Genomic DNA, 26,821 nt, shown 5'->3' with positions numbered 1-26,821 from the left:
GACCCTGAAAGACGGTAATAATGTAAATGTAAATGTAAATGTAAGGTGTTTTATAGCGCGCTCAATTACTACCGGAGTATCCTGGCGCGAATGACCGCTGGGGAACCCGTCCTGGCTTTCCCTGTGAGATGGTCCCATGCTGGGTATCTCCAAGGTGAAGCCAGGCATCCCCGGCATCTGTGGGGGGCCGTTGTAGAGATGAGGCAAGCTTAATGCCCAGAGTTACCGAGTGTGATCACTGCCCAAAGTGGGCACCGAGGCGAGAATTATCAGTCCGCTGACCCTGGTCCTCGACCCTGCCGCGTCGGGAATCGAACCCTGGTCCCGGGCCGTTCTCAGCCTCCGGGTCTGCCGCCTCTAACCAGTGAGCCACACCTCTCTAATGACCTCTCTGCCCCTTTTCTGATGAGTGTGACCCTGGGTTCCAATGTTAGTCTGTAGGGGCTGACTCCAGGAGATTATAACGGTCTCCACATGACATAAATTTAGATAAGATTGACCAGGAGCAGTTGCTACTGGTCAGCAGTGGTGGGGCGGGGGGAGGTGGGGGGCTTACAAATAAGAGGAGCAAAGAAAAAAAAACCTTACTTTCCCGGCGGCCGCTTATCTCCGTCCTCGTCCTCTTCAGGTTGACGAATCAGGAAGCACCCAGGCTCCCGACTCCCCTGACCAATCACAATGCTGCAGTGCAGGGTTGTGATTGGTCTAAGCGCCGTGGTTCTGCGCTCAGCCAGGGAATGGGAGGCTGGGCAAGTTCTCTTTCGGGCTGTACAACACAGCCCGGTGGATAACATGCCAAGTGCGCATGAGCGTTTGGCTGACCCAAGGCGGCCAGGCCAGAACCCTCATGTGCACTTACGAGAGTGCCTCCACTCCTCCCCATGCTCTGCGGGAAGTGCAGCCCCGCCTGCACCTGCTTATTATTATTATTTTTCATTATTGGGTATGTAACCCAATAATGAAAAATAATATAATAATAACACTTCTTATAATTGTATTTTTCTTGAGAGTGTATACATATTTATATTTTTTTCTTCAATAAAGCACTTCATATAGCACATCCGCTATTGGAAGCAGCGCTGGTACATCAATTTTACTGGCGCCCTATTTACCGACTTCAGAAGGATGAGTTGACCGTACCATGTCTCGACCTTGTGACCTTGACCACAGAGCAGCTGTCCTTAGAAAGTGTTCAGCTCACTCAGCCACCTTGCAGGCTCATAAATCAAGAGAACTGCGCTTACAGAACAATGTATTGCAGCCTTTCTTCTGCAAAGGATGCGCGTTTGACGCTCTGACCCCACGTTGCCCCCGGCGGTACAACTATCACAGACAGTTTTCCTGATAGGCTATCTTGACTGTCAGCTGGAAATGGCTTTATGTGGAAGAGAAGTGTACACAGGCTCGCGAGGGGGGATGCGCCTGCCACGACTCCAGCCCGGAAGCCTCCGGATGCGCTGAAACCCACGAGTGGAACACAAACAAACTCGTCTTCTGCGCGTGTAACCTCTGCTGTCAAGCGCTGCCAGGCAGCCTGGCCGCCTAAGACATGCTGACATCTTCGAGCGAGCTGTAGTGGCATTTCTGGAGATGGGAGAAGTCAGCTGTGCTTTTATTCCCCGCTGAACCGTGATGCCGAGGCTCATGGAAAAAGCCATCATCCTAGGAACGTAAGCTAACATCTTTAGATAGTTGTAGGGCTATAAAAAGGACCATCGGAGAAAGGTAAGGGCAGCCTGTTGCATGCTGGGAGATCACAGGAAGTGTAAAGCTTGTGATCCTAATGAGGCTGCCTTTGGATAACTTAGAAACCTAGCCCCCCCCTATATTTTTCCAAACTTTCAGGCGTTAGGAAGCCTTTATATTGGTGCATATACCGTATTTGACAAAAGGTGACCAGTGTGGTACCAGCAAGTAAATGGAATATGGGTTGTGTACGGATTTAAAACTAAGGATGTCCAAAACAGGCCTAGTTGGCAAGATCCAGGCCAGGTCTTCAGGCTGACTAGGAACTACGGGGCCGATTCACAGAACTAACTTAAGACAAAATCCTAAACTTGCAACCATTTTGGTATTCACAGAAGGCACTTACTCATTTCAGTATTCACAGAAGTTAGGACCCCTAACTTTCGGACTCCTAAACTGAGAAAAATCCAAATTTTAAGACTTTTGGTATTCACAGAAGGCATTTAGGAGTCCTAAAGTTAGGACTCCTAACTTCTGTGAATACCGAAATGAGTAAGTGCCTTCTGTGAATACCAAAATGAGTAAGTGCCTTCTGTGAATACCAAAATGGTAGTAAGTGTAGGATTTTGTTTTAAGTTAGTTCTGTGAATCGGGCCTTGTGTAATTGGCTCAAGTTAAGGTTTGTAGCATGTACATTTATTTTATATAGATAGTCTAATCATTTGGCAAGGATCCGCCCTTCCTGGATCTGCTTGGGAAATCCTTGCTCTAAATTGTATGTACATTTGTTTTTTCGGCATTAACTGATCCCACTCATGAACATTTAGCATACATTGGTGCCTACGAACTCTGAAACTTGTGTTTCTAAAAATTAAGTACTGTTGGGCCACAGAGGTTCTTTTAACTGAGCATTCTAAGAAGTGGGTTCCTCCCCAATTTTATTAGTAGTGTTTGAGTTTTACACCAGTAGCTCTTTTTTAGCTTAATCACTTTACAGCACTGAATGACAGAGGGAGATATATTACATTTTAAACTGTGTATTGTCCTGTACAGATTCTAATGAAGTAACCTTCGAAGGTGCTAGTGAAAGCACGATGAGAGAAACATATATTTCTTAAACAATCAAATATATTATTAGCAAATTACAGAGAATCAACAAACTATATTCACCATTGAAACAAACAAGGGCCTAGGCACACATAATTAGTAAATCTATATAGTATAGACACATATGCAAGTACTACAGTATGACATTCATCAGATGGAAGGAACGGTCTTCATAGATATTCGTGTAATGTTCAGTCTTTTTATTCCTTTTGAGATTAAACAATCAGTGAACAAACTAGCCGACACTTGTTTCATCGCATTGAGGAGAATTGCTCTGCGATTTCTTCAGGGCTGGGAACGGATACAAGGAATATAGGTGATGCACACATAGGAGGCTCAACATTTCAGGAGTCTTACAATTGAAACCTGTTAAAACATAGGTTTGGTGATAATGGACATGTGGAAAACCCACAACACCAGGTGGTGGAGATCAAATCATTGCACGTGTGGGACATAGGTTACCCAGATGGTGACGGCAAGTGTCTTTAAACAAATATGTGCTCAAATTGGATGGGAGTAAGGTTTATCCATGAAAGGAGAATGGCTCTGGGCCTTGCGTTAGTGACGGTTAAGGATGTCCAGGACCAAAAATGGATGCTAGAAGACAAAGTGTATGGTTCTGTTGGTACCTGTATGAAGACAAATTATTTCTGGATAGTCTGTGAGGAAAAAAGATGAGAAGCCAGAAGATGAGAAGACGTAGAGGGAAGAATGTGAGTGACAAATTAATTCTGGATAGTCTGTGAGGAAAAAAGATGAGAAGCCAGAAGATGAGAAGATGTAGAGGGAAGAATGTGAGTGGGGAAGTTCTGAAACTCAGTATTTAATGTGATGGTAGGCACATAGCTGATGTCAGGCAGTAAGAAAGAGGATTAGAAGACGGATGAGAAAAGGAAGAGTGAGGCAAGAGATGATAAGATTCGGAAACACGAGGAAAGAAAAGGGGAAGAATACTGTAGAGCTCACCGCTCAGCCGATGATAATTCCAATCTGTCCGGGCTCAGTCCAGTCAGGTCAAAAAAGGTTGTTCTTGTAAATCTGGTGACAGGGAAAAGGTGTGCCTATGAGGATCGATATGTACAATCAGCCATGAACACACACGTTCAGTTTGTTCCTTGATAAAATACTGATGCCAAGAGGAGCGTGCATTGGTGTAAAGATGGCTTACCAGGCGTGCAGTAAAAATGGCATCCCGTACTGGTAGATCAGGCTCAATCAAACGGTCAACTATGGAAAAACACAAAATTAAGCCCGTTTGTCAAGAATTTAGGGTTTTAAATTAAAGAGGTTACAGAAACGAGCGACCTTCATTACAGAAACTTCGGTTTACCGTGCGAAATTTGGCCAGTCGGATTGTACGCCGTGAGGTAGTTCGGAAATCTGAAATTGTGGCCAGTATTTCAAAACCTTACGTTTCATAAGTTTTCAAGTCTGAAAGTGGAGCAATGGTATATTAGTATTGTACTCGGGTTCTAATACCCTGTTTAAGATCAAAAAGACTGTGAGAAAGAGCGTCAATAATTGTTACCTCGAATTCTAGAAGTCAGTTGCCCCCAGAGCGCCCAGAGAAATCCCTGACTACAAAAACCCTCTCTTTGAGCTTTTTCATATTAACCATTGAGTTGGGTAACAATATACATCTGTTATTTCAGCACCAAGATTCCCCGTTGCTGGGGTGAACGTGTGCTTTACAAATACACTTGTTACGTTATGTTATGTTATGAGTGTCTCTTTATAGAAAGACCTGCAGTCCAACTCATCAAATGCATTGTGCAGGTCAAACTGATGGCCCCTCTGGAACACCAGACCCATTTCTGTCCAGGCTCATTTTACATATGAAATTGTAAAGATCGAAAACTCAATTCTTTCTTTATGTATAAAAAGCTTTATATAAATGATGTATACATAGAGATATCTAAGTACAATGCCGGTACCATAGCGCTTAGTCAAATTAAAAGTGGTAAAGTACCGGCATGTCTTAATGGATGCTAATACACATAACATATTAGCAATCCAATTAAATATATATTAAGAAACAAAGAGCGACTCCAGTAGTGTATCTATCATTAGGGAAACATCTCTTTTATAAAACATGGTTTAGTGGATGGGAAGAGAAAGAAGAAGGAAAAGACAGATATAAAGGCAAGACGGAGAGGCTGGTTGAGGAAGGGAGTTGCAGAGGTGAACAGAAAAGTGAGAAGATGTTTATAAAGTGTAAAAGAAGTAACCTTTGAAGGTCCTAGTGAATGCAGCACAATGAGAAAAACATCAATTTTTAAAATAATCAAATATATTATTAGCAAATTACAGTTACCAATCTATATTTATATATAGTTCGACAATATCTCACCCCACCCCAAAGCTCTCAACTGGCTTCCTCTTAAGGCGAGAACCCAATTCAAGCTGGCTTGATTCACCCACAAGGCTCTCACTCAAAGTCCCCTGCTTTTCTCGCCCAGAAACTTGTGATATCCGGAGAAGCCAGAAACTCCCGGTCTACCTGAGTCCTTTTGCTCCAACCTGCACGCTTCAAGAAAAAAGAACGTACAATCGGGCCTTCTCTGGGGCTGCCCCAAGAATACGGAACTCACTCCCAACCGCCATTAGAAGTATACCGTCTCTAGCTCACTTCAAAAAGGAGGCCAAAACTTCCCTAATGGACAAATTCATCTCCTAACGCTCACGTTACAATCACCTCCGTAACCAGACTTCTCCTATCGTTACAGCATTATCCCTTGGCCCTCTCTCCTTACGTTACCCACCACCCGGCACTTCTGAACAAACCTCTCGGGTGTTGAGACTGCTTCTCTTGCTTAATGTATGGATTTGTTCCTACCCCAAAATGTAACCGGATACTATGATTGTTTGCTTTACCATATGCTCTATCTATCTGTTCCCTATTTTGGCTCTCTTCCCCCCTTTGTCCTTCATCCCACCTGTTACTTCTGTAAAGCACTCTAATCTCCACAAAACCTCCATGAAGCGTGATGGCGGCAGGCTGCCAAGCAAAATTAAGCTGACGCATGTACTTTGTATGACATGTAAAATAATCCACATGTATGATAGACCATTCCTGCAGACATGCTACCTCAATTCAGACCTCTCATGAGCTATTTGTAAAGCGCTTAGTACCAAGTCAGTCCATGTTCCGATGAATACCAGTTGAGTGACTCGTTCACACCCTTCTTTCCTCCTTCCCAGTAGCTGTTAAGGCAGAAAGGCCTCATCATTGTGCCTGGAATCTGGGCACCGACTGCAGGAAACAAAAGGAACTCCCTGGAGCTTGAAAAGGGGCCAAGACTTGGTAAAGAGCCCTTGATGATTGGCGTCCTAATCACAGGTCTTCAGAGGACACAGCTTTGTTGCTCCACCACTTCAATAAGTGAGCACATTAGGCAGCCTTTATTCTTCAAAGCGAGGGATTAGGGTGAAATGTGACTTAATTCCATGTTGCATTGCAGCTGCTTGAGAAGCAGGATTTCGAAACAAGCACTGGTTGCGCTGTTGGTTTCTGTGAGGCCGCCTCCTTTCTACAAAGGTGTAAGTGAGCGGGTTACAAGTGTCAAAGGATTGACACCAACATAGAAGCTGATGCGTGGATCCGCGAGTGCTGCTCCCGTGAGGGCACATTATGTGCTGCTCTTCCATAGCGCTTCCTACCACCTGCATGGTCCTGGAGTGCTTTTGGAAGCTAGGCACACTTTAATGTTCTGAGATTCTCATGCACTGTAGCCAAGATGGCCGGCTAGCCTTAGGTTTAGGTGTCATGCTAAATAGTAGCCTGCTGGGCAAGGATAATGGTGTACTGAGCTATCCATTGGCTAGTGGCTTTCTAGATCCTGTTCTGGGCCTGCGTGGAAGTGCATGTGTATAGATGGAGCCACTCAACCTTTCATCCTCCTCACGCCCATCATGAACATAGCATTATATTGGGTAACATTAAACATGTTAATGTTATTTAGACCCCTCAAGATAACTTGTGCTTCACAAACTCACGTGATATTATATGTGCTTGTTGAAGAACTTTGTCATTCGGCTTGTGTTGGCTGCTTAGTTGAGCGGTATCTTTGCCAATTGTATGGCTTTGATGCAAATCCATGGAATGCGGTAAATGTAAATTGATGTCTTCTTCGTGGCTGACTAGTAGATTGGCGAGAGACGTAAAAGTGGTGGCAAACCTATTGCATCCCACAACCCACTGGGGCATTGTTTGTGCTGCTCATAGCGCCTTGTACTTCGAGGAAAGGAAATTAAATGCAAAACATTCTTAGAGGTTAAGGGGAGGAGCTAGACGTGGAAAGTCTCTGAATGTAATTATTTTCTGCTGAATTTTAGGACTCAATCCTGAGATATCCATTCTACTGACTGTTTAGAAGCGATGCTGGTGGTCACCCGTCCCACCACGTCCCCTTCCCACCAATTGATGAAAGCCTAAAAATATTCATGTCAGCAGAAAGATTGAGGTAGGAGTAACCCATAGCCTGGGACTTGCATCCGGATTTCACAGACGACCAAGGTTGTACGAAAAGCGCCTTTCTGGTAGCAGAGTGTGCTTAGTCGTGGAAGTCCTAGCTCTCTCCTTTCCTTTAGCTCTAGGCTTTGATTCTCACAGATGCCGCCACAAACGAGGAGCGTGTGCATCAGACCGACCACGAGTTATTGGAAGTGACACGCTTAAGTAGGGAAAGACCCGCTAGGCCTATGGGCGGCAAGTACTCCCTTAAAGATACATGCACAAATTCTTTGCTTTCCCGCATATTTTTATGTGAACAGAAAGATTATCTCCCTCTCCAGAAGTGACTTTTTTAATGTATGTTATGAACTGTTATTACATCGTTGCATGCAATGTGCTGGTGTGCATGTGAGATTCAGTAATTGCCATTCATTCTGTAATATTTATCATATTTTGCTGGATACCAGCCCTATTCCTGGGCGCACACATACTAAATATAAATATAGATAAATATCTATAATACCAAAGAAATTACTAGCGGCAACAATTTCAAGCCAAAGAAACCAATTTTTCGCAGTTCGACTGTGAATTACAGGTAATATCAAGAGTGCATAGTTTTTTTTTATAGCACTCTCCCCATGCAATTACTTGTGTTAGGTTCTGAGACAGCAAACACTGTAGGGACAGCACTGAGCTCCATGGATGACACAGTTACTGATTATTCAAACCGCCTCATTTCTAGCAGTTTCCTTGTATGAACCTTCTCATTATCAGGGGCAAATTTGGGAATATAAACATTTTGGAAGACAGCAACCAGGTTTTTTGGAAAGCAAAGCCATTCCTGTCTCCAGCAGCGATTGAGGAGCGTATATAAATGTTGATTATTAACTCATCCAAAGGGATTCTTGCTTTCAGAAACAATATTAAAAAAAGTGAAAAGAAAACATGTCCTCTTACCCAATCTTACATCATCAACATTAAAGGTTTTCGAGTGTCACTTGGATTGATGGTGTCTAGTTGGGTTATACAATGTATTAACGCTGCAGCAAGATTCATCACTGGATCAAAAAAACACTCGCATATTTCCCCTGACTTAAAATCCCTGAACTGGCTGCCTTTTGAAGCCAGAATACATCTGAAAATTGCCTGCATGACACACAGAGCTGTACATCACAACTCACCTGGCTACCTCACTCAGAAACTGACAATATCTGGTGGCTCAAGAACCACTAGAAGCACAAAGAATCTTCTCCTGAAACCTCGTAGATTCCGGAAGGAAAAAACATATAAACGCTCTTTCTCAGGAATGGCACCTAGGATCTGGAACTCACTTCCTCCCGAAACCAGACTTATCTCCTCCTCTGCATTCTTTAAAAAAGAAGTAAAAGCTATCCTCATGACTAAATTCATCTGAACTTTTACTCTTGATCTTGAAGATATACACCTAACTGCACTATTGTTTGTTCGATTGTAGATTTGTATCATTGGTTCTAGTCAATTATTATGCTACCCCATGTACCCACCCTACTTTGCCTTTCATTTTTTACCTACAAGTATTCTATGCTCAAAAGTCTGTTAATCTCTCCTATGTTTCTTGCTATATAAAACTTTCAAAATAAATAAATAAATAGTGACATACTTCCGCAGAGGAGCACCAGTGATAAAGTTGTGCTGATTTGTAAACATCTTTCTGGCCCAGCTCATCTGAGTCAGTCCCAGTTAAAACTTGAATTGTAAAATCTATTCAATTTAGAAGCTTAAATTTGGGTCTCTCTGTGGAATATCCAGTCATACAATCTAGCAATTGCCATAAAAATGTTATTATGCAATGCAGTTTGTTTACCTTCCTGTACCTTTTGCTCTCTTTGTTCTGTAAATGTACCATGTGCCTGTTATGACCCTCTTATAAGACAAGGTAAGTTCACTGCTTTAAGGGGTCGCCTCTAAACGCACCAATTACAAGAGAAGGCCTGAAAAGTGCCTGTTTCTTAAATGACGGGGAACGCTCCAAAGGCAAGATTATTTTTGCCTAGAGCGTTGAAGATATTTCAGCCGTTTCTGACAACATGCAACCTTCTGTGGAGAGCTAATGTTCTCTTTGAGGTTGGATTTCATATTTGCGTCTCTCAGTGGGATAGACCAGATGTGAAGTGGAGCACTTAAGAGCCGAACAGTTCACCTTCAGGCAGGAAACTTTGACAGTTCAAAGCAGGCAGTAGAAATAAGGTCTGTGGAACCGCTGGGGTGATTTATAGTTGTGTTAAAATTTATTTTCCACCTAAAACATTTACACAGGGCTGATGCCAAGACCCAGCGCGTGAACCCTCCTCGCTATGACTAAAACACAGCGGGGTATTACAAAGGCTCAAAAAGCTGGGGTGTCCAACGTAGGCCCAGGAGGGTGGATCAGAGCCTTGTCACAATATCCACGTATGATAAAGTTACATACATGGTTGGATCAAAATGGAACTCAACTCCACAAGCTGTTCTGATTCTGAGAATATGGCGGGTATTGGTGCCTGACACAAGCTGGACACTAATGTTCACAAGGAATGAACTGCACTGAGAAAACATCACACAAGGCAGGAAGGAGAATGTCTTGTCAGCTTTAAGATCATAGACCCGATAATCAATGCCGTCAGCATTTTCAATTGAATGAATTTGCAGTTCTCATGTCACCTTGTAACCTGAGTAAAATTTCACAAACTGGCACTTTGATGATTTCACGAGGTGCACTAAATGCGCATTTTCCCCTTCAATACTTAGCAAACATTGTTATTTAAGGGCAGAAGACATGCACTCTAGAAGGAGGAACACGGGTGGATCTATTTGGAGTCTGCACGGACGCACTTTGTGTGGAGTTATTACTGAAAAAAATAACCATTATGACCTTACTGGGTCTGCACCAGTTTGGTGGGTGTTTTTCCCATGTCCTACCCTGGAAACAGATTTACTCTCTTCCTTAAGAAGCGTAGATCTTTGACTTTTTAGGGTGGGTAACTACCCCCAAATGTTTAGTGAATACCCACAGCCAGGGTCGCTCTGGCCTATAGGGCGAGCAGGCCCTGCCTGGTGGGATGCTCTGACAGGTTTTTAACCTTTTTAGAACTTGTTTTATGGCCAGGTGGGCCTTTTTTACTGTTGATTTCCTTGAGATTACCACAAACATTGCCTGCAGCAAACACAAATGCGTCCAGTCTCCATACCTTGGAAAATACCCCTGCGTGTCTGTCTGTACACGTTTAACATAGGACTTATTTGCAAAGGCGGGCCACTTTTTTTAGCCACTGGTTCGATGATGGGGTTCACTTTTATTTTGGTCCCCGGGCCCGTATTTTGTCCCAATCCGACCCTGCCCAGACATGTGATTTGTTTGTGTTCACAGCCTCTTGCAGGCAGGGCCGGCTTTAGGGTAGTGCGACAGGTGCAGCTGCACGGGGCGCTGACCAGTGGAGGGGGCGCTGACCTCAGGAGGGGTGCTGTGTTTAGCAATAACTTATGATTGGAGAGATGAGGGGCACTTTTGCCTGGTGGTAGTGAGAGAATCCGAGGAGGACGTCATGGAGGTGGGGCACCAGGTGCCACCATCGCTAAAGCCGGCCCTGCTTGTTTGGGGGGCACCACAAACCTCCCCTGTGAGATTTGCTCACACAGTGATAGCAGGGGAGAGATGGTGAATGCGTTCACGAGGGTACACCAGGGCCGGGCTGGGAACAGAAACCGGCCCTGGCGAACTGCTCAGCTGACCCTCCCTGGGGTGAGGGAGAGTGCAGCTGAGCAGTTTGCGAGCGCCGGTTTCGCAGATTTTGTTACAGGGTGCCGATATTGCCGACCCCTGGTAACAAAAACGCCCCCCCCAGGGGCCCAACACCGGCCCTCACCCTAGTGGCCAATCGGGGAAACGCCCAATGCCCGCTATGGCCAGTCCGGCCCTGGGGTAAACTCCCACTTTTCCGGATTTTGTCTCAGAATAAACGGTTTTATCTGGGCCCCGAAGGTACAAGCAGCTTTGCAGATTGTGCGCTTTGTTGAAGGTCACACGTGGCCCTTTGTTAGAGGTCCCTCATTGTAGCCCTTTGTTAGAGTTCCCTCAGTCCCTCATTGTGGCCAGTGGCCCCTTTGCCTTCTGTTGTGGTAGTAAAATAGAGCATTGTCAGGGTTCAGTGGAGCCCTCATAGCTCTGACCCCGGTGCTATGGCACCACCTGCACGAGTGGTATGCCCATGATCCCTGCAGGGCTGACTGTGCCTTTAATGCTTTCGAGGTCGGTACATTGTGGGCTGTAGATTGTAACTCCTATTTACGGCACTAAGAAACAGCAAACTTGGTTGCAAGCACGAAATAGAAAAACAAGATCTTTTCATTGTTAATTATGGATTCCCCCCCCCCCCCCCCCCACCCCCCATACACCATTTGTAAAATCCTCATGCCATTCTTGCATGCTATGCTTTTGTGTGCACTGAACCCAAACATTTAGCATCACCATGGAAAGCAGGACAGTTTGTCTTTGAAGTGCTGTCTTGATAATATATTATTTTAAGGTTTTGTTTATTGTCTTAGAGTTAAGGCCAGTTTGTGAGAGTCGATTGACAGAACAAGCATGAAACAAACACATAACTGGTGCAAGTTGAAAGGGGAATGAATGCAAGCTGCAGTGACCTGTCCCCGTGCTGTTGGCTTGCCCTTGCTAGACTGTAATCTGCCAGAGTGATTGGTTGCTGTGGGTTTAAGGTGCTGGCTGGTCGCTCCGTTTGTTAATCTCTTAATGAGATTGTTTCCTGTTGTTTTGGAAAAACTACATTTTTCACGAGCCTGGAGACAACAGTTCCAGGGCCATAAATGTTCATTAATTTTTTCAATGCCTGATGTTTTGCAGGGGTTGCTTTGTTTGTGCTTCGTGTCCATAGCACTTATCTTCTGCATGGAATGCTTCGGGCATCTGGTCAAAGGAAGGTTTGCATGTTGTCTCTGTGAACTACCACTCTGAGTGTTCTGCAAACCAGAGGGGGGGTCTTTGTTGGTGTTTTGCTAGTATGTATTTTCTGCCAATAAGCGTTTTATTTGCCCTGGATCCCTTGTTAACCTTGTGTCAAGCCACTGAACCCCTCCGTGGACCAGCTCTTTACAATACCATGGGGCAGATTTACAAACCCCTTGCGTCTTTTTTGCGCCGCTGTTGCGTCACTTTTGTGACGCAGCGGCGGTGCAAAAGATGCGCTATGGTGCGGGGTATTAACAACGTGACGCATCTGGGAGATGCGATTCAGAAAAGGGGGTGGTGATGAACAGAGTGTCTGAATTAAGCAGACCACTCTTACCCAGTCCAAAGATCAGGGCTTGATCATCACCGTTATTTATCTCACTGCACCATCCCAGCTCAGAACCTGGCTATATGCAAATCAGTCTGTCCCTGGCCCAGTGCATCATGGGAACAGGGCAGACTAAACTACCAAGCCAATTCTTCACCAGAAAGGAGACAAGCTACCGGGGACCGGTTTCTGGCATTTCAGCCGTCTTCAGCCCGGCTTGCTTGAATCCTGATGGTGCAGTGAGAAAGGGACTCATGTCTGAGTATACCCTGCCACACCTATAGTGGCCAAAAACGATTCAGAAAAGGGGGTGGTGATGAACAGAGTGTCTGAATTAAGCAGACCACTCTTACCCAGTCCAAAGATCAGGGCTTGATCCATCACCGTTATTTATCTCACTGCACCATCCCAGCTCAGAACCTGGCTATATGCAAATCAGTCTGTCCCTGGCCCAGTGCATCATGGGAACAGGGCAGACTAAACTACCAAGCCAATTCTTCACCAGAAAGGAGACAAGCTACCGGGGACCGGTTTCTGGCATTTCAGCCGTCTTCGGCCCGGCTTGCTTGAATCCTGATGGTGCAGTGAGAAAGGGACTCATGTCTGAGTATACCCTGCCACACCTATAGTGGCCAAAAACGATTCAGAAAAGGGGGTGGTGATGAACAGAGTGTCTGAATTAAGCAGACCACTCTTACCCAGTCCAAAGATCAGGGCTTGATCCATCACCGTTATTTATCTCACTGCACCATCCCAGCTCAGAACCTGGCTATATGCAAATCAGTCTGTCCCTGGCCCAGTGCATCATGGGAACAGGGCAGACTAAACTACCAAGCCAATTCTTCACCAGAAAGGAGACAAGCTACCGGGGACCGGTTTCTGGCATTTCAGCCGTCTTCGGCCCGGCTTGCTTGAATCCTGATGGTGCAGTGAGAAAGGGACTCATGTCTGAGTATACCCTGCCACACCTATAGTGGCCAAAAACGATTCAGAAAAGGGGGTGGTGATGAACAGAGTGTCTGAATTAAGCAGACCACTCTTACCCAGTCCAAAGATCAGGGCTTGATCCATCACCGTTATTTATCTCACTGCACCATCCCAGCTCAGAACCTGGCTATATGCAAATCAGTCTGTCCCTGGCCCAGTGCATCATGGGAACAGGGCAGACTAAACTACCAAGCCAATTCTTCACCAGAAAGGAGACAAGCTACCGGGGACCGGTTTCTGGCATTTCAGCCGTCTTCGGCCCGGCTTGCTTGAATCCTGATGGTGCAGTGAGAAAGGGACTCATGTCTGAGTATACCCTGCCACACCTATAGTGGCCAAAAACGATTCAGAAAAGGGGGTGGTGATGAACAGAGTGTCTGAATTAAGCAGACCACTCTTACCCAGTCCAAAGATCAGGGCTTGATCCATCACCGTTATTTATCTCACTGCACCATCCCAGCTCAGAACCTGGCTATATGCAAATCAGTCTGTCCCTGGCCCAGTGCATCATGGGAACAGGGCAGACTAAACTACCAAGCCAATTCTTCACCAGAAAGGAAACAAGCTACCGGGGACCGGTTTCTGGCATTTCAGCCGTCTTCGGCCCGGCTTGCTTGAATCCTGATGGTGCAGTGAGAAAGGGACTCATGTCTGAGTATACCCTGCCACACCTATAGTGGCCAAAAACGATTCAGAAAAGGGGGTGGTGATGAACAGAGTGTCTGAATTAAGCAGACCACTCTTACCCAGTCCAAAGATCAGGGCTTGATCCATCACCGTTATTTATCTCACTGCACCATCCCAGAACAGAACCTGGCTATATGCAAATCAGTCTGTCCCTGGCCCAGTGCATCATGGGAACAGGGCAGACTAAACTACCAAGCCAATTCTTCACCAGAAAGGAGACAAGCTACCGGGGACCGGTTTCTGGCATTTCAGCCGTCTTCGGCCCGGCTTGCTTGAATCCTGATGGTGCAGTGAGAAAGGGACTCATGTCTGAGTATACCCTGCCACACCTATAGTGGCCAAAAACGATTCAGAAAAGGGGGTGGTGATGAACAGAGTGTCTGAATTAAGCAGACCACTCTTACCTAGTCCAAAGATCAGGGCTTGATCCATCACCGTTATTTATCTCACTGCACCATCCCAGCTCAGAACCTGGCTATATGCAAATCAGTCTGTCCCTGGCCCAGTGCATCATGGGAACAGGGCAGACTAAACTACCAAGCCAATTCTTCACCAGAAAGGAGACAAGCTACCGGGGACCGGTTTCTGGCATTTCAGCCGTCTTCGGCCCGGCTTGCTTGAATCCTGATGGTGCAGTGAGAAAGGGACTCATGTCTGAGTATACCCTGCCACACCTATAGTGGCCAAAAACGATTCAGAAAAGGGGGTGGTGATGAACAGAGTGTCTGAATTAAGCAGACCACTCTTACCCAGTCCAAAGATCAGGGCTTGATCCATCACCGTTATTTATCTCACTGCACCATCCCAGCTCAGAACCTGGCTATAAGCGTGGAAGGGTATTCTCAGATGTGAGACCCTTGCTCATTGCACCATCAGGATTCAAGCAAACCGGGCCGAAGACGGCTGCAATGCCAGAAACCGGTCCCCGGGAGCTTGTTTCCTTCCCAGTGTAAGAATTGGCTTTTGTAGTTTGGTTTGCCCTGTTCCCATCATGCACTGGGACAGGAACAGACTAATTTGCATACAGCCAGGTTCTGAAACTGGGATGGTGCAGTGAGCTAAAAAACGGTGTTGGATCTAGCCCTGATCTCTTGACTGGGTGAGAGCTTTCTGCTTAATTCAGAGACTCTGTCCCTCACCACCCCTTGTTGTAAATATTTTTGTCCACCCTAAGCGTGGATGGGTATTCTCAGATGTGAGACCCTTGCTCATTGCACCATCAGGATTCAAGCAAACCGGTCCGAAGACGGCTGTAATGCCAGAAACCGGTCCCCGGGAGCTTGTTTCCTTCCCAGTGTAAGAATTGGCTTTTGTAGTTTGGTTTGCCCTGTTCCCATCATGCACTGGGACAGGAACAGACTAATTTGCATACAGCCAGGTTCTGAAACTGGGATGGTGCAGTGAGCTAAAAAACAGTGTTGGATCTAGCCCTGATCTCTTGACTGGGTGAGAGCTTTCTGCTTAATTCAGAGACTCTGTCCCTCACCACCCCTTGTTGTAAATATTTTTGTCCACCCTAAGCGTGGAAGGGTATTCTCAGATGTGAGACCCTTGCTCATTGCACCATCAGGATTCAAGCAAACCGGGCCGAAGACGGCTGTAATGCCAGAAACCGGTCCCCGGGAGCTTGTTTCCTTCCCAGTGTAAGAATTGGCTTTTGTAGTTTGGTTTGCCCTGTTCCCATCATGCACTGGGACAGGAACAGACTAATTTGCATACAGCCAGGTTCTGAAACTGGGATGGTGCAGTGAGCTAAAAAACGGTGTTGGATCTAGCCCTGATCTCTTGACTGGGTGAGAGCTTTCTGCTTAATTCAGAGACTCTGTCCCTCACCACCCCTTGTTGTAAATATTTTTGTCCACCCTAAGCGTGGAAGGGTATTTTCAGATGTGAGACCCTTGCTCATTGCACCATCAGGATTCAAGCAAACCGGGCCGAAGACGGCTGTAATGCCAGAAACCGGTCCCCGGGAGCTTGTTTCCTTCCCAGTGTAAGAATTGGCTTTTGTAGTTTGGTTTGCCCTGTTCCCATCATGCACTGGGACAGGAACAGACTAATTTGCATACAGCCAGGTTCTGAAACTGGGATGGTGCAGTGAGCTAAAAAACGGTGTTGGATCTAGCCCTGATCTCTTGACTGGGTGAGAGCTTTCTGCTTAATTCAGAGACTCTGTCCCTCACCACCCCTTGTTGTAAATATTTTTGTCCACCCTAAGCGTGGAAGGGTATTCTCAGATGTGAGACCCTTGCTCATTGCACCATCAGGATTCAAGCAAACCGGGCCGAAGACGGCTGTAATGCCAGAAACCGGTCCCCGGGAGCTTGTTTCCTTCCCAGTGTAAGAATTGGCTTTTGTAGTTTGGTTTGCCCTGTTCCCATCATGCACTGGGACAGGAACAGACTAATTTGCATACAGCCAGGTTCTGAAACTGGGATGGTGCAGTGAGCTAAAAAACGGTGTTGGATCTAGCCCTGATCTCTTGACTGGGTGAGAGCTTTCTGCTTAATTCAGAGACTCTGTCCCTCACCACCCCTTGTTGTAAATGCATCTGGGAGATGCGTCACGTTGTAAAGCCCCGTGCCATAAGGAGGCGTTCCTGCGCAAGGGGGGGGGGGGTTCCTGCGCAGGAACGCCTCCTAAAAGTGTCTGAGTGAAATCTACAAGATTTCACTCAGTCACTTTTAGGCCAATGCTACGTCAAAACCCTGCACCTGCTTGAAGCAGACGTAAGGCTTGACGCAGCATTAATAGAATGGGCCCCCCAGAACATTGCTGGAGCTGTGTCGCGCATGCGACGCAACTCCAGCAATGTGACACCCTTACGGCACAGATGCGTGACGCATCTGTGCCGTTTTTTCCCCATGGTGTGCCGCATTGTAAATGCGGCGCATTATGGGTGGCGGAGGCATGGCGCACAATAACTGGCGCATCCCTGCTAATTTGCAGGGATGCGCCAGTAATTGTAAATATGCCCCCATATACCTAGAAGATGAGTATATTCTGTGCTCAGATACTGAATATAGGCTATGTTAATCGATTGTGAATGCCAAGTGTTAAGCCACTCAGATTATTCCGTACCCAGAAATTCGGAATATGCCCTACCCCCCAACTCAGCATATTTTATGCCCAGCCATATGGCATATTCTGTGCCCACCTATTCAGAATATCCCATGCCCAGCCACTCAGTCTATCTCCTGCCCAGCCATGTTAATCGATTGTGAATGCCAAGTGTTAAGCCACTCAGATTATTCCGTACCCAGAAATTCGGAATATGCCCTACCCCCCAACTCAGCATATCTTATGCTCAGCCATATGGCATATTCTGTGCCTACATATTCAGAATATCCCATGCCCAGCCACTCAGTCTATCTCCTGCCCAGCCACTCACAATCTCCTGCCCAGCCACTTAGTCTGTCTGCTGCCCAGCCACTTGTATATCCCCTACCCAGCCATTCAGAATATCCCCTGGCAAGCCACTCGATATATCCTCTTCCCAGGCACTCCGTATATCCGCTGCCCAGCCACTCAGTATATCGCCTGCCCAGCCACTCAGAATCAACTCTGCCCAGCCACTCATAAAATCCCCTGCCCAGCCAATCTGTATATCCCCTGCCCAGCCAATCTGTATATCCCCTGCCCAGCCACTCAGTATATCCCCTGCCCAGCCACTCAGTATATCCTCTGCCTAGCCACTCAGTATAGCCCCTGCCCAGCAACTCAGTATATCCCCTGCCCAGCCACTCATATATCAACTCTTCCCAGCCACTCAGAAAATCCCCTGCCCAGCCACTCGGGATCAACGCTGCCCAGCCACTCATAAAATCCCCTGCCCAGCCACTCAGAATCAACTCTGCCCAGCCACTCAGAAAATCCCCTGCCCAGCCACTCGGAATATCCCCTGCCCAGCCAATTGGTATATCCCCTTACCAGCCACTCAGTATATCCCCTGTCGAGCAACTCGGTGTATCCCCTGTCGAGCCACTCAGAATATCTCCTGCCCAGCCACCCAGAATCAACTCTGAACAGCCACTCATAAAATCCTCTGCCCAGCCACTCGGAATCAACTCCGCCCTGCCACTCAGAAAATCCACTCAGAAAATCCCCTGCCCTGCCAGTCGGAATATCCCCTGCCCAGCCACTGGTATTTCCCCTGCCCAGCCACTCATAAAATCCCCTGCCCAGCCAATCTGTATATCCCCTGCCCAGCCAATCTGTATATCCCCTGCCCAGCCACTCAGTATATCCCCTGCCCAGCCACTCAGTATATCCCCTGCCTAGCCACTCAGTATAGCCCCTGCCCAGCAACTCAGTATATCCCCTGCCCAGCCACTCATATATCAACTCTTCCCAGCCACTCAGAAAATCCCCTGCCCAGCCACTCGGGATCAACGCTGCCCAGCCACTCATAAAATCCCCTGCCCAGCCACTCAGAATCAACTCTGCCCAGCCTCTCAGAAAATCCCCTGCCCAGCCACTCGGAATATCCCCTGCCCAGCCAATTGGTATATCCCCTTACCAGCCACTCAGTATATCCCCTGTCGAGCAACTCGGTGTATCCCCTGTCGAGCCACTCAGAATATCTCCTGCCCAGCCACCCAGAATCAACTCTGAACAGCCACTCATAAAATCCTCTGCCCAGCCACTCGGAATCAACTCCGCCCTGCCACTCAGAAAATCCACTCAGAAAATCCCCTGCCCTGCCAGTCGGAATATCCCCTGCCCAGCCACTGGTATTTCCCCTGCCCAGCCACTGGTATATCCCCTGCCCAGCCACTCGGTATATCCCCTGCCCAGCCACTCGGTATATCCCCTTCCCAGCCACTCGGTATATCCCCTGCCCGGCCACAGGGAATATCCCCTACCCAGCCACTCGGTATATCCCATGCCCAGGCACCCGGTGTAGCACCTGCCCAGCCACTCAGTATACTCCTTGCCTAGCCTCTCGGTATATCACCTGCCCTGACACTCAGAAATACCCTGCCCAGCCACTCAGTGTATCCTCTGCCAGCCACTCGGAATATCCCCTGCCCATCCAGTCAGAAAACCCCCTGCCCAGCCAAATGGTATATCCCCTGCCCAGCCAATCGGTATATCCCCTGCACAGCCAGTCAGAATATCCCCTGCTGAGCCACTCAGTATATCCCCTGGCCAGCCACTCTGTATATCCCCTGGCCAGCCACTCTGTTTATTCCCTGGCCAACCACTCGTGTTTATCCCCAACCTAGCCGCTCAGTATATCCCCTTCCCAGCCACTCTGAATATCTCATGCCCAGCCAGTCAGAAAATCCCCTGCCAAGCCACTCGGTATATCCCCTGCTTAGCCACTCAGAATATCCCCTGCCCGGCCACTGGAAATATTTTCTATCCAGCCACTCAGTATATCCCACGACCAGGCACCGGGTGTAGCCCCTTTCCAGCCACTCAGTATATCCCTTGCCCAGCACCCGGTGTAGCCCTGCCCAGCCTCTCAGTATACCTCCTGCCTAGCCACTTGGTATATCACCTGCCCTAACACTCACTATATCGCCTGCTCAAGACACTCAGTATACCCCCTGCCTTGACACTCGGTATATCACCTGCCCTGACACTCGGTATATCCCCCTGCTCAGACTCTCGTAATATCTCCTACCCTGATACTTGATATATCCGCTACTGGGCCACTCAGAATATTCTGTGCCCAGCCACTCTGTAAATTTGGGCCGATCCACTCTGTATATGCTCTACCCAGCCACTTGGCATATCCCTTACCTAATCACTCGGTATGTCCCCTGCACAGCCGCTCAGAATATCCCCTGCCTAGCCATTTCTGAATATCTCCCACCAAGCCACTCGGTATATCTCCTGTGAGAATTAGCCTGGTACACGATGTTCACTATTCTAGTGGGCCCCCTGCACCAGTCTAAACGACCCTTATGGTGATGGTTGTAAAGTCAACCTCATAGACCAGCTATCCTAGTGGTAGCATGGACAAAGCAGTCTTAGGCTGAAACTTCAGAGAGCATGTGAAGCCAGCTGTTTTACCAATTATAATCCCTTGAATACCAAATGAAAGGACAACACAAGGTATATATCAAATATATATATGTATTTATTACTAGCACAACCCCTCTGCACTCTTTAGGAGGTCAGAGTTCGAGATACGTTACAAGTTACTCATTAAGCATACTATAAGTTGCACAAATACTATTCTGCCCTAGGGGCCTCACAAACCATTTACTAAGTAAGTGGTATAAGAACCACTTCAGGAATAGTGAATAGTGAATAGGCCTAGGGCCTAGGAAATCGCTGGGCTACACTGGACAACCAAAGGTTAGGAAGTAGGAGGCACACAGGAGGCGTGTGCAGTGTCTAAACACACACGCGAGTTACCATAGAGTTAGAATGGGAACGTAAAAGTTACAAAGGGTAGATTCTGGACACTTCCGGATGAACCACGGTAAAAGCTGCAGAAGGGCTCAGCTCATGCTAGAGCACCCTCTCACATAAAACGAAGCACTCTACCTTCAGGATTGTCAAGGCCTGCCATAGGAGTGACTTATAGGTATATATGTGTCTATATATAAGGGTAGATATAGGTATACTATATCTAAGCAAGGGGTGATTACACCACCTTTCCCAAGCTGAGTGATCAGCCTGTGGTGTCAGTTTGGATGGCCAGCCAGGGGTGGCATAATTCATGCTGCAGCCCCTTTTAGGCCTTGGATGCACCTATGCCCTGGGTACTTATGGTACACTATACAGGGGCTCACAAGGTGACCCAATTCCCAATTAGGTATGTACATAAAGTACATGGAGTCCATTTTACAGAGAGAGCAGATAGCCTGGGGCTCTGAATAGCAGGACCCCAAGGCCAACTAAGTCAAAAACCAGCTAAACACTAGGCAAAAAGTTGGGGTAACCATATAGTCAGATATCCACCTTCCTACATCTCTCACAGAGCCACATGGAATATTCCGTGCCCACCCACTCTGTATATTCCGATCCTATCCACACTGTATATCCCAAGCCCAGCCACTCCGTATATCCCCTATCCAATCACTCAGTATATCTTCCGCCCAGCCACTCGGGATATCTCTGCCGAACCATCCAACATATTTTCTGCCCAGCCATGTGGTATAATCCTTGTCCAGATACTTGGTGTATCCCCTGCCTAGCCACTCACGTATATCCCATGCTCAGCCTTACGGTATATTCTGTGCCACGCCACCCAGTATATCCCATGCCCAGCCACCTGGTATACCCTGGCCCAGTCACTCAGCATATCTGCTTCTCAGTCACTTGGTATGTCCGGTGCCCAGCCACTCTGTATATACCTAGCCCCGCCTTCTGATATAACCCCTTCCCAGCTCTCGGTATATTCCCTGCCCAGCCACTCTGTATATACCTAGCCCCGTCTTCCGATGTATCCCCTTCCCAGCTCTCGGTATATTCCCTGCCCAGCCACTCTGTATATACCTAGCCCCGTCTTCCGATATATCCCCTTCCCAGCTCTCGGTATATCCCCTGCCCAGCCACTCTGTATATACCTAGCCCCGTCTTCCGATGTATCCCCTTCCCAGCTCTCGGTATATCCCTTGCCCAGCCATTCTTGGTGTTCCTGCATCAGATAATCTTAAAGTTACATAGAGATTTAACAAGCTGGGAGGTGGGAAAGGATGCTGCGGTGCCCTGTATGCATTATAACCTTCAGACTCGTACCCAGTGCACACCACCAGAGATGCAGCCACTTGAATACTGTCTCAGGTCTAGAAACAAATCTCCGAAGGGTGCTTATGGGCACTCAGAAGGGATCCCAAAATATGAATAGTTTTAAATGAGGTGCGGTGGGCGGGACCCCTCAAATGGAGAAAAAGAGAGATGATGTGGTCTAAAGGGTGCGTGAAGGAGAAAATTAAACCATGAAAGGGAATAAACACAAGTTCCAACACTGTGTCATTACAAAAGTACTTCTAGAAGTAGAAGGTGCACACTGTGTCATTACAAAAGTACTTCTAGAAGTAGAAGGTGCCTCATGAGACAGCAAGGGACAAGGCTCATGGGAATGAAGTTTAGTATGGGGAGCAACCTGAGACCAAGTAGTGGTGACCAAACTTTGAAATGAATTTAAAAGGGCTTGGAATAGATACACAGGAGGTTTAGTGCAGAGAAAACTAGGACTGAGATAAAGACCAAGTGTGCTCCGTACCAGGCGTATCCAAATTTAGACCAAGTGTGTTCCATAGCAGGCGTATCCAATGTTAGACCAAGTGTGTTCCGTAGCAGGCGTATCCAATATTAGACCAAGTGTGTTCCGTAGCAGGCGTATCCAATGTTAGACCAAGTGTGTTCCGTAGAAGGCATATCCAATGTTAGACCAAGTGTGTTCCGTAGCAGGCGTATCCAATGTTAGACAAAGTGTGTTCCGTAGCAGGCATTTCCAATGTTAGACCAAGTGTGTTCCGTAGCAGGCATATCCAATGTTAGACCAAGTGTGTTCCGTAGCAGGCGTATCCAATATTAGACCAAGTGTGTTCCGTAGCAGGCGTATCCAATGTTAGACCAAGTGTGTTCCCTAGAAGGCATATCCAATGTTAGACCAAGTGTGTTCCGCAGCAGGCGTATCCAATGTTAGGCCAAGTGTGTTCCGTAGCAGGCATATCCAATGTTAGACCAAGTATGTTCAGTAGCAGGCGTATCCAATGTTAGACCGGATACAGACTAGATTTACATGATTACCTCTGACTATGTAAGTGAGTTGCATTTAGGGTGGGTGTATGCAAATTTAGCCTATATGGAAAGCTGGGAATCCTAGCATGGCTCTCCTTCACCTACTATGAACATCCCTTCTCTATAGACTCAAGAGTGAGTAGGGCAATCTACAGAAGCCTATTAGATAATATGCAGGCATATCCACGGCTCTGTAGGGTGTTGTGCACCATACTGAAACATTGTGTATTTACACTAACCACAAATGGGTCTGAAGGGTTTAATTGCTTCAGCGGTAACGAGTCACTGTGCCGTCCATGAAAATGTTTCATGCTTTTTTTTACAGTTTATATAGCTTGACCCGAAGGTATTGGAGCGCTTTACATGAGCACCAGTTGCATTACAGATGGACACATTCATTTTTGGTAGGCACCGGGAGATTAAGTGATTTGCCCATAATCACAGGATGTTTAGCCGATGCAGAGACTAGAACCTGGCTCCCCAGTTCCAAGGTCGGTAGCTCTGATCGCTACACCACATCCTGTTCCCTTTTGATCTCTTCATACACATGAGCTAAGAAAGAATAGGTGGATCACAAACTCTGCTGGGTCGCCATCAGCTACAACAGCAACCACTGGTATATTACATAGACTTTTAATTCTACATGCACTGTCTTACATGCACAAACACACCAAAGTGTGCACACACAGACTCAGACATCACACACACACATACTCTCCTGTACCACTGCCAATAGTGTCACCAGTCACTAAAGATTTGCTATTCAAGTGCCCCGCTGCAACAACAACAACAAAATAGCAGAATCCAGGCACACTCTTGTAGAGTGAGTTTCTACGCCTTTCAACTCAATGTCTGCCCTAGTGTCGGCCATGGCACAACCACCCTTACCTGGTCCACTCTGTGTCATTAACTATCCCCTGTTAAGGGTTTTTGTTAACTACCTTAGTTTGCTCTGGCTTAATACAACACACAGCTGCCCACCCCCACAGTTTACAAGCTGTTCTGGGTGCATAGACTGGTGGTCTAGGAGCATGTGAAAGTTTGAGGTGAGATCTGCTAGGGGTGTTCTTAATGTGATATTTAAGGGTCAATATCAAGTCCCTGGATATACTGGTTGATTTCAGCATTGACTAGAACCAGTATCACATTCAGCTCTCTCTGGACCTCTATACATCTTTAGGGCCATATTTCTCTTAATATTGTAGCATTTTTCACTTACTCTTTTGCATGTAAGGCATGGCGTATAATGTACTGGAATTGCAGTTTATGACTTATGGTATATTAATGTGCTTCTGCATAATGCAAATTGAGTTCTTTGCATGTGACATTATTCCTTCATATCCGCAGCCTTATGAATAATTCCTTTCCATGCCTTGAGCCGGATAGGAATAATTTCTAGAGCTGATGCAGCTTTTCCCGCGGCAGAGTGGGAATTGAGTTGATGTGTTTGCTTGCCGCTCGTTGAGCGAAGGCCAAGCTACGGTGCAGTGTCGAAGTGAATAAACAGTGTCTTGCTCATGGAAAGTAGAGGGTGGGCTTGGAGCACACTCTTTAAAGAGAGGACCTCCTGCTGGTTATCAGTCTCTTCCTTGTCTGATGCCACCCTTCCCCCACAGAGATGTAAATGTAAATGTAAATGTAAATGTAGTATACTTGTAAAGCACACAGCTGCCCCAGCAACGGGGCGTCCCAGTGCTGTGGAACCCTTCCTGGCTCTCCCTGTGAGATGCCCCTCCTGGGCACCCCCAAGGTGAAGCCAGGCATCCCAGTGTTGTAGGCGCCGTTGTGGAGATTAAGGAAGCTATTGCCCAGAGTTGCAGCGTGGGACCCATGATTAGAGTAGGCGCGAGGCAAGAATTATCGAGTCCGCGGACATTGAGCCCAAGACCCTGCCGCGTCGGGACTTGAACCCTGGTCCCGGGCATGATCTCTGCTTCAGAGTCTGCCGCTCTAACCAGTGAGCCACACTTCTCCTCAAGATCCCCTCATGATTTTGATTCTTCAGTAGCTCATGGCTGGAAATTGATTTAGAGATTCAATTACTTTTCTTCTTGCTCTAATAATTGTAGTAGTTCAAGCTTCTAAGAATAATTAAATGAATTCCAGTTCACCCCGTGTAATAAATGGTGTCACTCAAGCCTTTAAGAATGATGAAATGAATTCCAAATCAAGTCATTGCACCTCTCGACAGCATTTTCCGCACAAGCCTGTTGCTATACAACTGATGAGTTGCCAGAAGTTCATAGAGGAATTGTGATATTGTGCCATCTTAAAGGTAGCTTTATTGTCAGAACCAGTTTGTTTTGTTCCTGAAAGGTCCAGCACAGTATGCCTTGTCTTTCTCTTTTAGGTCAAGCCTACCAGACAGCAAAGCTTTCTAGTTGAAAAAGACCTTTTGCCAGTTTACCAAGAACTTGCAGTGGGCTAAAAGCACGCCCATTGGCTGCCTTTTTGGTTGCTTTGATTTGATTGCTTCTTATTCAATTGCTTGCCTTTTCCTTCTTGGAAATGTCTCTTCCATGGAGGATATACTCCATACTTGTGTCCTTCCACTACGCACGTTTAGGAAACATCTATTTCCTTTTTGCTCAAGTACTCCATTAGAGTGCATGTGTTTCCAAGCCCATCACCCTCGTGTGCTTCTCTCCCCTATGCTCTCTGTTGCCCATTTCCAACTCCCTACCCCTCCAGCTCCCTCTTGTTCCCGATTTTTAGATCTCGCTAGTGAGTGTAGCGCAGCTGCTTCACTAACGAGACTCTATTGCTGCCGCTTTCTGTCCCGAAGGGAGACAGGAGGTGGCACGCGCGGACAGGAGACGTGCACGCATATTTCCAGGAGATGTGCACTTCGTACGCGTGCACATCTATCAGCGCGCGCATCGCGCACTTTCAGTTTCCCTCCCCCTGTCGGCACCACGGGGGCCAACTTGTTGTTGATTCTCTGAAGTCATTGCAGCTGGTAGAGACAGAGGGGCACCTAAGTAGAGTTTGTTAGCGTAGTGCAGAGGACCCAGGACAAGGGTGATGGTAGGTTATGTGTTCCGTTGGAAATGCAGAGGTGGGAAAACGCATCGAAGAGTTTGCATGGTGTTGCAAGTGCTTTTTGTCACTCGATTGACTCTGGAGATGTGTGTTGGACAGAATCCTATGATTACTCCAAGGGATTGCTTAACGGGCATTGGGTGCAGCAAAAAAATGATAGTCACATATCTCGCCTGTAGTGCAAGCGTACCCTTTCTACCTACGACAAAATCAATTATTTGAACCCCCGACCCATACAATTTTTGGCCTCTGTGCCAGGACTGCTGTTTTAACGATAATCGCAACCATACTCTTGAGGAGGGGTGGGGGCGAGAGTTTGAGCTATTGCCATTGAAAATGACAATGCCTTTTATGTGTTTTAAAAACTTGCAAGCGGTCATAAAGACTCACTTTTCTAATTATAGTTGTTGCCTCCGAGAACCAAGGCTGGCAGTAACTGCGACTCGTTTGCTGCCAGACTTGCTTGTCCTAAGCAAGGACTACAAGTACAAAGTGCTTATTTACGCACCGCTTTCAGGTTTTCAAAAGACATAAATAAACGGTATTGTCATTTACAATGCCAATAGCTCAAACGCTCGCAAATGCGAGACCTATTGCATTGCAAATGCTTGTTTACTTCTGCTATTGTCCTTGTGGTGTTCCAGCTCTTTTGTGCATCCTCACCGCCCACCTTGTTGCACCCTCCCTTGTTCACTTCTGGTTCCTTTTTTTTTTGGGATGACCAAGCATCAGATTACTGCCAGTGCTTCCGATTTAGAAACTAATGAGTCAATGCACCTTTTTTGGTGTTTTGTTCTTACTGTACAGCATTGACAATGCAGAGACAACATGGTCAAAAGGCATT

The sequence above is a fragment of the Lissotriton vulgaris genome, chromosome 2_2, assembly GCF_964263255.1.
Source record: "Lissotriton vulgaris chromosome 2_2, aLisVul1.2, whole genome shotgun sequence".
NCBI lineage: Eukaryota > Metazoa > Chordata > Amphibia > Caudata > Salamandridae > Lissotriton > Lissotriton vulgaris.
Note: the sequence above shows the minus strand (reverse complement) of the source record.